Here is a 12,533-nt window from a genome sequence, read left to right as displayed (position 1 = left end):
CAACACAAAATAGAACTTCTCTCTTGGCACCAAGTCCCTCATGAGCTACCATCCTATCTATTTTATGGCAAAAATTTTTAAAGTGATTGTCCCCATTTTATCTTCTTCCATTCTTTCTTGAACCTATGCCAATTAGGTTTCATTTTCACATATTCAACCAAAATTGTTCTAATTAATGACACCAAATGACCTTCATCTTATTTGACTTTTCAGCCCCACTTGCATAGTTGAACACTCTCTCATCCTTGAAATACTTTCTTCACGTGGCTTCTAGTACACTTAACTTTCGTCATTTTTTTTTCTATTTCACTGGCAAATATTCTTCTTTCTGTTTCCTTTGAGTTTTCTTTTCAACTTGACTGAATTAACATTGTAGTGTTATAGGAATCTGTGTTTGAAACACTTGTCTTTCTACACACCATTGTTTCTTTGGCTATTTCCTCTAGTTTCGTGCCTTTAAATATATGACTAGATGGTATTTGTGAAACTTCAGTATGCACAAAGTTGCATGCATTTGATTAGATGTTCTTTGAAGGTGGAAATTCTTAACTTTGTAACCTCCAATTATTGATGCTCAACTTAATATCTCTATCATTGACCTTTCCCATGAACTCTAAATTTGATTGTCCAATTTCTTATTAAACATCTCCAATTGTATGTGTAATGACATCTCAGATTTTAAATACCCAAAGCCTAGCACCTGATAACAATAACAGTTGTCATCTATATAATGCTTACTATGTACCAGAAAATAATAACGTTACATATATTAGTTGACTTATCCCTTATAATAAGTCTATGAAGTCATTGCTATTATAAATGAAGAAATAGAGATATAAAGAAGTTAAATAAATCACCCAAGTTTATGCAGCTTGTAAGCAATTGGTTTGGCACAAAATATGTAGGTGCCAGAATGCATGTACAGTATGCTGCTTCTCTGATCTTTCCCCACAAACCTCTTTTGTCTATATTGTTCCCCAAGTCAGTAGATAGAAACTCCTTCCTCCCAACTACTCAAGTCAAAATTTTGGAGCCTTCCTTGACTTAGTTTCACAACACTTAATCCTTTCAATTTTTGGTTCAGAATCTGTTTACTTCTCACTACCCCATTGCCATTATTTTGGCCCAAGCTACCTGTGTTGCTCATTTGGATGCCAGTAATAGCTTTCACACTAGTTTCCTACTCCCACCTTTGTCTTCCATTAGTCTTTCTTCAACACAGCAATGGTATAGAGGCATTCTTATTAATATAAAAGATCACAACAGATCCTTTTAATGGCTTACCATTTCACTCAAGTAAAAGCAAACACTATTAATGTGGCCTTGAGAGGTCATAAATAGCAAATTTGAGGGAAAGTTACAGAGATTTTCAATGTACTCCGTGCTCCCAGATGGTCTCCTCCAATATCAACATCCCATATCAGTTTTACATATATTACAATTGATGAACCTATATCGACATATCATAATCATGCAAAATCCTAAGTTTACCTTAGGTTTTACTCTTAGTGTTGTATATTCTATGCATTTGGACAAATGCATAATGACATGTATTAATCGTTATGGTATTATATAGAGTATTTTCACTGCCTTAAATATTCTCTGTGTTCTCCCTATTTAACGCTCAACCCACAATCCCTGGCAACCACTGAGATTTTTACTGACTTTTCCAGTCTTTTACTGTCTTTTCCAGTTTTGCTTTTTCCAGAATGTCATATGGTTGGACATAAAAGCTAAAGTTTTTAGCTTTCTAAGATTGACATATTTTACTTCATAATATACATTTAAGTTTCTTCTTAATGGTTTACTAGTTCTTTGTTTATCACTGAACAATATTCCATTGTCTGAATGTATCACAGTTTATTTATCTATTAGTCTACTGAAGAGCATCTAGGTTGCTTCCAAGTTTTGGCAAATATGAATAAAGCTGCTATAAACATCCATGTGCAAATTTTTGTGTGGACATAAGTTTTCATCTCATTTGGGTAAATATGAAAGAGTGGGATTGCTGGAGGGTATGGTAAGAGTATGTAAGAAAGAAACTGTAAGAAACTGAGAGTGGCTATACCATTTTGTATTCTCACTAGCAGTGAATGAGTGTTCTTGTTTCACACCCTCATCAGTATTTGGTTTTTTCAGTGTTCCAGATTTTACCATTCTAATAGGTGTGTACTGGTACTTTATTGTTGTTTTCATTTACATTTTCCTGATGACATATTATATGGAACATCTTTTCATTTGCTTATTTTTCAACTATATTTCTCCTTTGATGAGCTGTTTGTTAAGGTCTTTGGCCCATTTTTTTAAAATGGGTCATGTATTTTCTTATTGTTGAGTTTTAAGGGTTTCATATATTTTAGATAACTGTCCTTTATCAGTTGTATCTTTGCAAATATATTTTCCCAGTTTGTGGCTTGTCTTCTCATTTTCTTGACATTGTCTTTCTCAGAGCAGTTTTTGATTTTAATAAAGTCCAGCTTATCAATTAATCTTTTCATGGATTGTATCTGTGTTGTATCTAACAAGTCATCACCATACCTAAGACCATGTAGGTTTTCTCCTGTTAGGAGTTTTATTCTTTTGCATTTTACATTTAGGTCCATTCAGAGTTAATTTTTTTTTCATGATTCAGGGATTTATTAAGTCATACATACAAAACATACTGCTAATTGCATTAGTAAAAGATCAATGTAAAAACACTCCACAGTTCTGCAACTGTCAATTTAAAAAAATTTTTTCTAGTGGTTGAAAGGTCCAAGCTCATATTCTTGCCAGTGGGTAAGTTGTACAGAACTTCGTTAGCACGAGCACAGGGTTGACAGAACCTCACAGACCCCAAGAAATATCGTTAGGGCAAGGACAGGAAGCGTGTGTACGCTGTGAGGCAAGAGGCGGTCAGTGTTATTAGTCCAGGTGCAGTGTCGTTAATCTGGCAGGGTTTACAGTTTAAGAATATCTAAGTATTTTAAAAACTGTAAAGCTGCAACATAGGATTTTTACACCTAGTTACTAGAAAACCAAGGAAAGCACTTACTAGCTTTGGATAAGTTAACATGAAAACAGGAATGCACTTTTACTAATCTACAAAAAAATTTTCTAATGCATATTCAGAACGATTTTATAATACAAGGAGGCATATTGCTCATTAAGAAGGGGTTCTATAAGAAAAGCACTTACTAAGTTAGCAACTATGAGAATGATGAGGTCAAAGATGGATTAAGTGCCCAATTTCAGGAGGGATGGGCACGTTTAAGGAAAAGGAAAAGCTTAAGAAAACACTTACGGATAATACCGGCCTTTCTTCATCATCTACTGCATTTGACAGAAATTAACCTTTAAAAACGTTTACCCGTGACACTTTTAATAGTTTAATTATTACGTATACAATGTAGTGTAAATTAATCTCCATATTTTGTTAAAATACTGTCTTCATCCTCTGATCACAAGTGTTCCACACACTCCACCCAGTGGACCCACGGCCAGAGCAGAATGCTTCATCGGAGGGAACATGGGAGTAAAAGCTCTGTTCAAAATCTCACAAAAGCTAATACACTAATTTGTTTTAAAAATCTCACTACGAAATCAAAAAGATTGATCCAAAGAGCTGAGCTGTTACACTCGTTCATTATGATGTACAGTACAGTGTTAGGTAGTGAACGTGGGCTGGTAAAACAGGATGCATTAAATGGCAACGTTTCAGTAAGGAGGCTGTACTGCTCTTCGCGTCTGAAACTCATTAGCGAGCGTCTGCATCTCCTGCCTCAGAAGCTAGTCTCTTCCAAACAAATGTCTTTGAACAGTTTAGTGCTTAGAGTTCTTAGCCCAACAATGCAACTTAGTTCACAAGGTATTTTGGCAACTCTTAATCTGAGCAAGAATAGGGGCTTTGAGAAATAAGGCTTTAAGGAAGCTCGTCATCTTAGGGCTAAACTTTAATAGGATGTGAAAGTTTGAACTCTTACACTTTAAACAAACAAAACCTAGAAATTACTGATTGGTTCAAAACGGTTTTATGGAAAAACTAATCTGTAACAAAAACTTGGCATTGAGTGCGAAGGCTCCACCGTTTGAGCAAAACGTACAAAGGGTCCTGGGGGACAGGGACAGGCGGGAGGGGCCCGGACATTCACAACAGCAGGCATTTTCTCTTCCTCTTCTTGACGGGGGGCGGGCAGAGAACCGCCCGGATAGCTTCATCAAACACCATCTTAAGACCTCGCTGCGTGAGTGCCGAGCACTCCAGGTATTTGACGGCACCGATCTCCTTGGCCATGGCCAAGCCCTGCGGGTAGGTGATGGGTGTCAGCTTCTTCTCCTTCAGTTTCTCAATCGTGTCTTTATCATCCCTCAGATCAAGTTTCGTCCCCACCAGAATGATAGGAGTGTTGGGACAGTGGTGTCGCATTTCAGGGTACCACTTTGCATGAACATTTTCAAATGATGCAGGACTCACAAGAGAAAAGCAAATCAAGAATACATCCGTTTGCGGATAGGATAGGGGACGTAATCGGTCATAATCTTCTTGTCCAGCTGTATCCCACAAGCCCAGATTCACCGGTTTTCCATCCACCATAACATTGGCGGAATAGTTGTCAAAGACAGTGGGGATATACTCTCCAGGAAAGGCATTGGTCGTATAACTGATCAGGAGGCAAGTTTTACCTACAGCTCCGTCTCCCACCACCACACACTTGATGGCCTGCATCTGGGCTGCTCTCTGGGCCGCAGCGGCGGTGGCCGGGCACTGAGGCGAAGAGCGGAGAGCTCGGGGCGTGGCGGGCGGGCGGGCGCGCGGCTGCGGGTGGCGGGGCGAGGGGTGCCGGGGCCACTGTCCACGCCGCCTTGCCCTCCGCCGTTGTGAAGCCGGAGCCCAGCAGCAGCCACCACCCAAAGCTGGGGAAAACTCCAGAGTTAATTTTTGTAAAGAGTATAAAGTCTGTGTCTAGATTCTGTTTTTGTTCTTTTTTTCATATGTGCATGTCCAATTGTTACATTTATAGAAAAGACTATCTTTGCTCCATTGTATCACTTTTGGTTCTTTGTCAAAGATCAGTGGAATAAATTTATGTGGGTCTATTTCTGTGCTCTCTGTTCTGTTCCACTGATCTATTTTTCTACTCTTTCACCAATACTATACTGTCTTGATTACTGTAACTTTATAGTAAGTCTTGAAGTTGGGTAGTGTCAGTTCTCTAACTTTATTCTACTCCTCCAATACTGGATCTTTTGCTTCTTTATATAAGCTTTAGAACTGATTTGTTAATATTCATAAAATAATTTGCTAGGATTTTGATTGGGATTGTATTGAATCTATAGGTCAAGTTGGGAAGAACTTACATCTTGTCAATATTTAGCCTTCTTCATGAAAAATTACATTCATCTCCTATATATATATAGCTCATTTTTTGCTGGTCCCTCAGACTCTCTTGGTTGTTGAATATGTCAGGTGTTCTCTTACTTCAGGATCTTGGTCCTTGTTGTTCCATCTTCTTGGAGAGCTCTTTCTCACATATCCACATAGTCTTTGATCACAAGTCATCTTCTCAGTGGGGCCTTTGTTAATGTCCTGTAGTACTCAAGACAACCAATTTAAATATTTAAACAGAAAGGGATTTAAAAAAAAATTTTACTGGAGTAGATTTTATTAACAATGTTGTGTTAGTTTCTGCTGTACAACCTAGTGAATCAGTTATACATATAAACATATCCATTCTTTTTTTCTTTTTTTTTTAGATTCTTTTCCCACATAGGCCATTACAGAGTGTTGAGCAGAGTTCCCTGTGCTATACAGCAAGTTCTTATTAGTTATCTATTTTATATATAGTAGTGCATATATGTCAATCCCAATCTCCCAATTTATCCCTCCCACACACACACTCAGAAAAGGATTTAATACATGGAAATAAGTTTAGAAAAAACAATTTGAGAGACTGAGGAAGTAGGCTGTAGTCTATGATTTTAGAAATGCCTCCTAGAATTCAGCTTCCACTACAACTCTTGATACACAGGAATGAAATTGATGACTAAATCTAGAACTTTGTAACCATAATTTTTCCTTAGAAAAGAGCAAAGACTCTGCAGAGAAATGGTCTTCACCTCATTTCTCCCTTACGAAGCTCACCCAAATGCACCAAATTGGTCCATTTTTTGTACCCAGAATTTTAGTTTCAAGGATGTTTGGGAAATGTAATTTTTAGCTTTCTAGATGCTATTGTACAGAGATGCACAATAGGAGAAGAAAATTAATCATCCATGCTAATAGATGTATGCAGTACAGCACACTTTAAAAATTTTCATGTCCCACTAACACAAGCATCAATTATCTTTTTTCTCTATTATTTCTCCAAAGTACTTATTAAACTCTCATGTATTGTATATTATATTAATTAATTTTGCTTGTTTACTGATTTTCGCCCTTAGAATTTTTATCTGTTTGGTTTTTATCAGACATTCAAGACCTCAAAGGATGTCTGCCAAATAATACACAGGTTGTTCAGAGTATTACATGAGATAAACCTATGTGTGTATATATAAAATAAATTCCTCACATAGATCATATCTCATAGTTATCAAAAAAATTTGCAAATTTTGTTTTTCCTTTTCCTGTGTTCAATATACTATAGAAGAATTCGTTACACATCTCCTTAGGCATTCACTCAATTGGTCCTCAGCTGGACAAGTTCTTCCTACCTTGCAATAAATCATTATGATTTTTCATTCATCAATCTTCACAAAAGATTCAATTTAACTCTTCCTCTGACTCTGTCTTCAAAAATTTATTATTACCACTTAAGTCTTTTGTTACACATTTCATTCTCTCCAGAAGATAGGGAGAATAGTATGCCAATACCTAAGGTGATACAGTCATGTTTGTAACAGATTCAAGCCAAAGATTTCAAGCCCAGTACCAATGTGCAAGATGTGGTATTGTTTGAACTGTGGCTGAGTCCAAATTCATCTGGAAGGAGTGGGGTGCATTTATGTTAACAATATTTGAAAAGACTTGGGAAAAAAGAGTGGCAACCATCATTTTTACAAGCTCTGTATTATTTTCCAAAACATTATCACATATTTTTCATAAGCGAGGGCTCTGTAATTCCTTGAAGCTTGGGTAGTGGCTAGATTAGCCAGGTTTGTATAGACAAAAGGTAAATGCCCTAATCTATTTTAGGCCAAAAGTCTAGCAGGTTAAGACAGTTTCCATCTTGCCAAGAGCTGAAAAAATGGAAAGAAAATAGAATGTATGAAATAAGGGATAATTTAAGCGAATTAAAAATTTTTTGATTTCTAGTTCTTACTTAGAGGAGTCTGAGAGTCAAGACAGATATGACCTGGGAAATTATGGAGATTATACAGGTCAGTGAATCTGTCCTCTCTACATGTTTTCAAAATCTGTTTTTCAGTCAGGTGAGATGATTTCTAGGTCTTAGTTAAGCCAACGCAGACCTGTAACATAAGGCATATTTTTCAGTATCTAGATGTATATAATCTTGATCCATAATATATTGTACCTGCACAATCATCACTATTTTAACCTATTTATGTAATAAATAATTTCTTTTTTATGAATCAAAATATTTTAACTTTTAAATCCTTATGAAAAGAATGGTCCTGGCTTTATGTATTCATTTTGTTTTGATGCTCTCCATTCCCTTCAACAGTTTCTTCTAAAGTAATTTTAAAAGAAGATAGCTTTGTGATTTTGAGTAAAAATTATTCTGAGTATTTCTCTGTTTTCTTTATAATAGTTTAAAATATTTATGATCTACAGTCTCTGTCTCAAATGATTGGAAAGAACAACATCTACCAATTTTATTTTTTACTTTGGTTAAAAAGAATACATTTTAATGTTTCTTTTGACCTCAAAAATTGTACATGCATATACTAAATTTGATATAAATTAGTTTAAATAAGAGGATTTTTTCAAAAAACGTATTCAGTAGTCTCACAAGCAACCTGGAAGAAATTCTGATTTATTCCTTTTTAGAGAAGGAAATTGCATATTGTCTTTGCTATAAGAAATAGACATCAGTAGTGAGATTCATGGAGTATTTGATATACACTCCTATTATGTCACAAAGGTCAAGAGCAATTCAACAGAAAAAGAAATTACCCAAATAAAAAAAAATGGACAAAGAAATTGAGTAGCCATTATTCCAAAGAAGACTTGTAAAATGCCATCAGATATAAAACAAGGTAATAAACATCACTAATAACTAGGGAAATGCATATCAAAACCACAATGAGATAGCACCTCATATCCATTAGGATGGCTTTTATTAAAAAAAAAGATAACAAATGTTGGCAAAGGTGTGGAGATGAGAATCCTTGTGCACATTTGGTGGAAATATAGATTGGTACAGCCACTATGGAAAACAATATGGAGATTCCTCAAAAATTAAAAATAGAACTACCATATAATCCAACAATCACACATCTTGCTATATATCCAGAGGAAATGAAATCAAAATTTCGAAGAGATCACTGCACTTTCATGCTCATCGCAGCATTATTTACAATAGCTAAAATATGGAAGCAAACTAAATGTTCATCAACAGATGAGTGGATAAAGAAAACGTGGTATATGTACACAACAGTATATTATTCAGTGTTAAAAGAGAAGGAAACACTGTTATATGTGACAACATGGATGAAACTGGAGGACATTATGCTAAGTAAAATGAGAAAGAAAGAGAAGGACAAAAACTACTTGATACCACTTATATTACAAATCTAAAGTAGTCAAACTTATAAAAGTAAAGAGTAGAATGGTGGTTGCGAGAGGCTAGAAAGGAGGGGAAAATAGGGGGGTATATGTCAAAGGGTACAAAGTTTTGATTATCCAGAATGAATAAGTCTTAGAGATCTACTGTATAACATAGTGTCTACAATTAACAACACTCTATTGTTTACTTAAAAATTTGCTAAGAAGGTAGATTTTATATTACGTGTTTTTAAGTTAAAAATAAAAACTAAAATTTTTGTATAAATAAATGAGGGTGAGAGAAATCTTTTGGAGGGGATGGGTAGGTTCATGGCAGATATTGTGGTGATAGTTTCACAAGTGTATACTTCTTTCCAAACTCATCAAGCTGTGTACATCAATTATGTGGAATATTTTGCAGTTCAAAAAGAAAAAAGGAAGAGAACAAATAAAAACAGTATTGAGGTTTATGGAGCGTCTGATGTACATTCCTGTTAAATCTTGATATCAAGAGATTTTATATTTCTCACAAGTAAACTGATACTAGATCTCTAAGGTTATTAGCTTCTAATGTGAGTGAATAACAAATGTAGGGGAATACCTACATTTTAAATTCCTACATTTTTAACAATTCAATCCTTCATCACTAATTGAATATATTTGACAATGATAATTGACAACAATGATACTTCATAAAAGTGGTCGTTGGATAATCTTAATTTTTCTAGATATTATACTTCTCAGCCAAATATTTGGTCTCTAATTTTTAAAGAACTTATCCAAATTGCTCTTACCTCCCCCCACCAAACTGTGATATCTCCACATGCTGTTTATTTCCTCATTAATCTTAGCTGGGTGAGTCTAATTAGTGAGACTTAGTCTATGTGTTTGCAAAAGCACCTGGGAAATATATGTCTGTTTGTTGCTGTATTGTTATTTTAAGTCCTAGTTTGTAAAGGTAGGACTCATTATATAGGAAACTAACAAAATGTAACCAGATTGTTAAAAGATATGTTGGGATGTTAGTCAAATTCATGTCCACTACATGTTCTATACAGTAAAGGATAAGCAACAAAACTACTTGGATAACTCTTCAAAGATATCTATATATCCACCTATCTATCTATCTATCTATCTATCTACCTATCTATATCTATGTTCAGTTATCATCACAGGGCTACTACATTAAAATCTCAGAAGCTATGTCTTAGTAGTATTTAGTGAAAGTAGGGAGAAAAATCCAATGTGCACTCTAGGGTAAGAGCAATGGTTCTCAAAATATAATACATATCAAGAACACCTAGGACACTGTTAAAGTTAATATTTCTGGATGCTATTCCCAGTGATGTTGATTCAGTAGGTATGAGGTTGGTTTCAATAATTTTCATTTTTTAAATGGACTCAGAAGAAGTATTTTGATAGATCTAGACCAAACTGTGCTTGTGATATTCTGTTGAGCACAAATATAAAGTTCAATTGAAAAGTGATAAAGAATGGGATTAATGTATAATTTCAGGAAAAAAAAATATTTGGACAATTTAATGGAAGCATGGAAAAAGTGTCAGTCAATTCAGGTATCATAAATAATATTTATTTCTTCAAATTTGTAAGTATATGAACTATACTTAGCATGAAAAAAGCCCATTACTTTTATCAAATTTATTTTCTTCTACCACACATAAAATATTCTATTTTTAAAAGTTTGAAATAATAGAAAAGTATATAATTTAAAAATATATTTCCTTTATCAAACCTTTCCCCTATACCAGTGTTGTCCCAATAATTATAACTATCTGTGATAAGTAGAGACAAAGGAGTAACATCCATGACATTTTAAATATCTGCTAGCTATCTTTACAATATTTAATTGGATGTTGGCACTTACATTATTATATTAATCTTGAAAATTGATATACATTATTAATTTCCTTTTGAAAACTAGAAAAAAATTTATTGTGATTCAACTGAATCTCTTTCTCTCGATCTTCTTTATGTTTCTTGAAGTGATCTAGAAGTTTATTTCTCCACTCAACATTTTTTAAAATAATGTCGAAATTTTATAACACTTAAATTTTAATTTCAAGATTCAAAATTGTATTGAAATTAATTATTTGTCTATACATTTTTCTGTCTTTTTTTTTCTAGCTATTTGTTTTCTTTAGCCCCAAACTTCCTACTTTTTCAATGTCATCCTGGATGACCTAATCAGCATAGTAGGGCAAGAAATAAGTAGCAAATATATAGATTAAAAAGAAGAAATACAACTCTTATTACTTGTTCATGGTATGATTGCTATTTAGAAAATACCAACAACAAAGTTAAATGGCATTATTTAAACCAAGATCCAATTACAGTTGCAAGATAATTGTGAGAAAATTATAAATTTTGAAACTTTAACAAAGTCTTTTGTAAAGGTAGAGATATATAATATTCAAAGTTAGAAATATTTAATATAAAAAGAGATTCATTTGCCCCCAATTTAACTATTGAGTAAAATTTCAATGAAAAAAATCTAACATTTTTCATAATGGAAATTACAAGTTGGTGGTAAAATGTACTTTAAAAAGTGAGAACTCAAAATTAGCCAAGGCACAACTGAGAGAGAAAAATAAGAGTCTTTCCATTAATACAAAAAAACAAATTTATCAAAAAGTTTTAAACAAACGTCACTGACAAGCGTAGGTCAATATTCCAGAAATTGTTCAGAATTATTCAGAAGAGAGAACTTGGAAATAGTATTTCATTTATGGAAACTGATATTACACCACAGACAAAGCATTTATGATAATCTGTGTATGAGTGGGATAGTGTAGATAAGTGCTGATAATTAATTATCTATATGCAAACAAAAATAAAATTAAATCCCTAATTCACAAAATAAACAAAAAAGTCAATTTCAGATGGATAACAAAATTAATTGTGATAGTAAATCATTAGATGATCTAAGAAACTATAAGTTAATATATTTTTTTCCACCTTTGGGCAGATAAGAAATTCTTAAAGAATCTAAAAAAATTAAAAAACCTAAGGGAAATATTAGAATCAATTTCATTAAAATTAAACACTTTTATTTATGAAAAGAAACTAAAAGAAAATATTTTCAAAATACATCATAAAAAGAATCCTGATGCTCATAATGGAAAAAGAATCACTATAAATCATGAAGAAAAATAGATATCTCAATAGAAAAATGTGACAAAGGCAGAAGCAGGAAATTCATAGAAGCAAGCTGGTCAGCAAGCAGATTTAAGTATGATCCACTCATTAGTCATTATGGAAATGCAAATTAAAAATATAATGAAATGACATTTTAAAAATGTCCAGATAAGAAAAAATGACTGTCAAATTTTGACAGGTAAATAAAACAGTGGAAATTCCTACACACTGCTGGATACAAGATAAATTGGTATATCCATTTTGGAAAATAAACTCAGTATTACCTAATGAATCTGAATATGTGTATCATCTAGTAGTCAGTGATTTCACTTTTGAATATATACCCTAGGGAAACCCTTGCATATATGCTCCAGGGGAATGAGTAAGAACAAAAGCAGTGTTGTATAAGTTTGAATAATAAGTTCCATAATAAACCACAGATGGGAGAATAGATAAATCAATTATTCTATATTGGAACATTGGATTGTTATAAAGCAGTAAAAATGAACAAGTAGAAAGTAAGATGTGTGTCTTTTTTCAAACTACCAAGCAATTCTTGGACACCAGCTGTGTGTCTTACAGTTCCATTCACTTCTAACACTGTTTACCTGGAGATAGCATCAGATCCCGCAAGTGAAGGTCTTAGCCCCACAATACTGTCCGCACTTCAGAC

The 12,533-nt window shown here is 33.8% G+C and overlaps 1 pseudogene; it reads right to left on the bottom strand.

The window, feature by feature from the left end:
* Positions 1 to 3,305: 3,305 nt before the first annotated feature.
* On the bottom strand, positions 3,306 to 4,808 carry LOC115867068 (ras-related C3 botulinum toxin substrate 1 pseudogene; annotated as a pseudogene).
* Positions 4,809 to 12,533: the final 7,725 nt, after the last annotated feature.

This window comes from Globicephala melas, chromosome 5, assembly GCF_963455315.2.
Source record: "Globicephala melas chromosome 5, mGloMel1.2, whole genome shotgun sequence".
Taxonomy (NCBI): domain Eukaryota; kingdom Metazoa; phylum Chordata; class Mammalia; order Artiodactyla; family Delphinidae; genus Globicephala; species Globicephala melas.
This window is presented reverse-complemented; position numbering and strand designations above follow the sequence as displayed.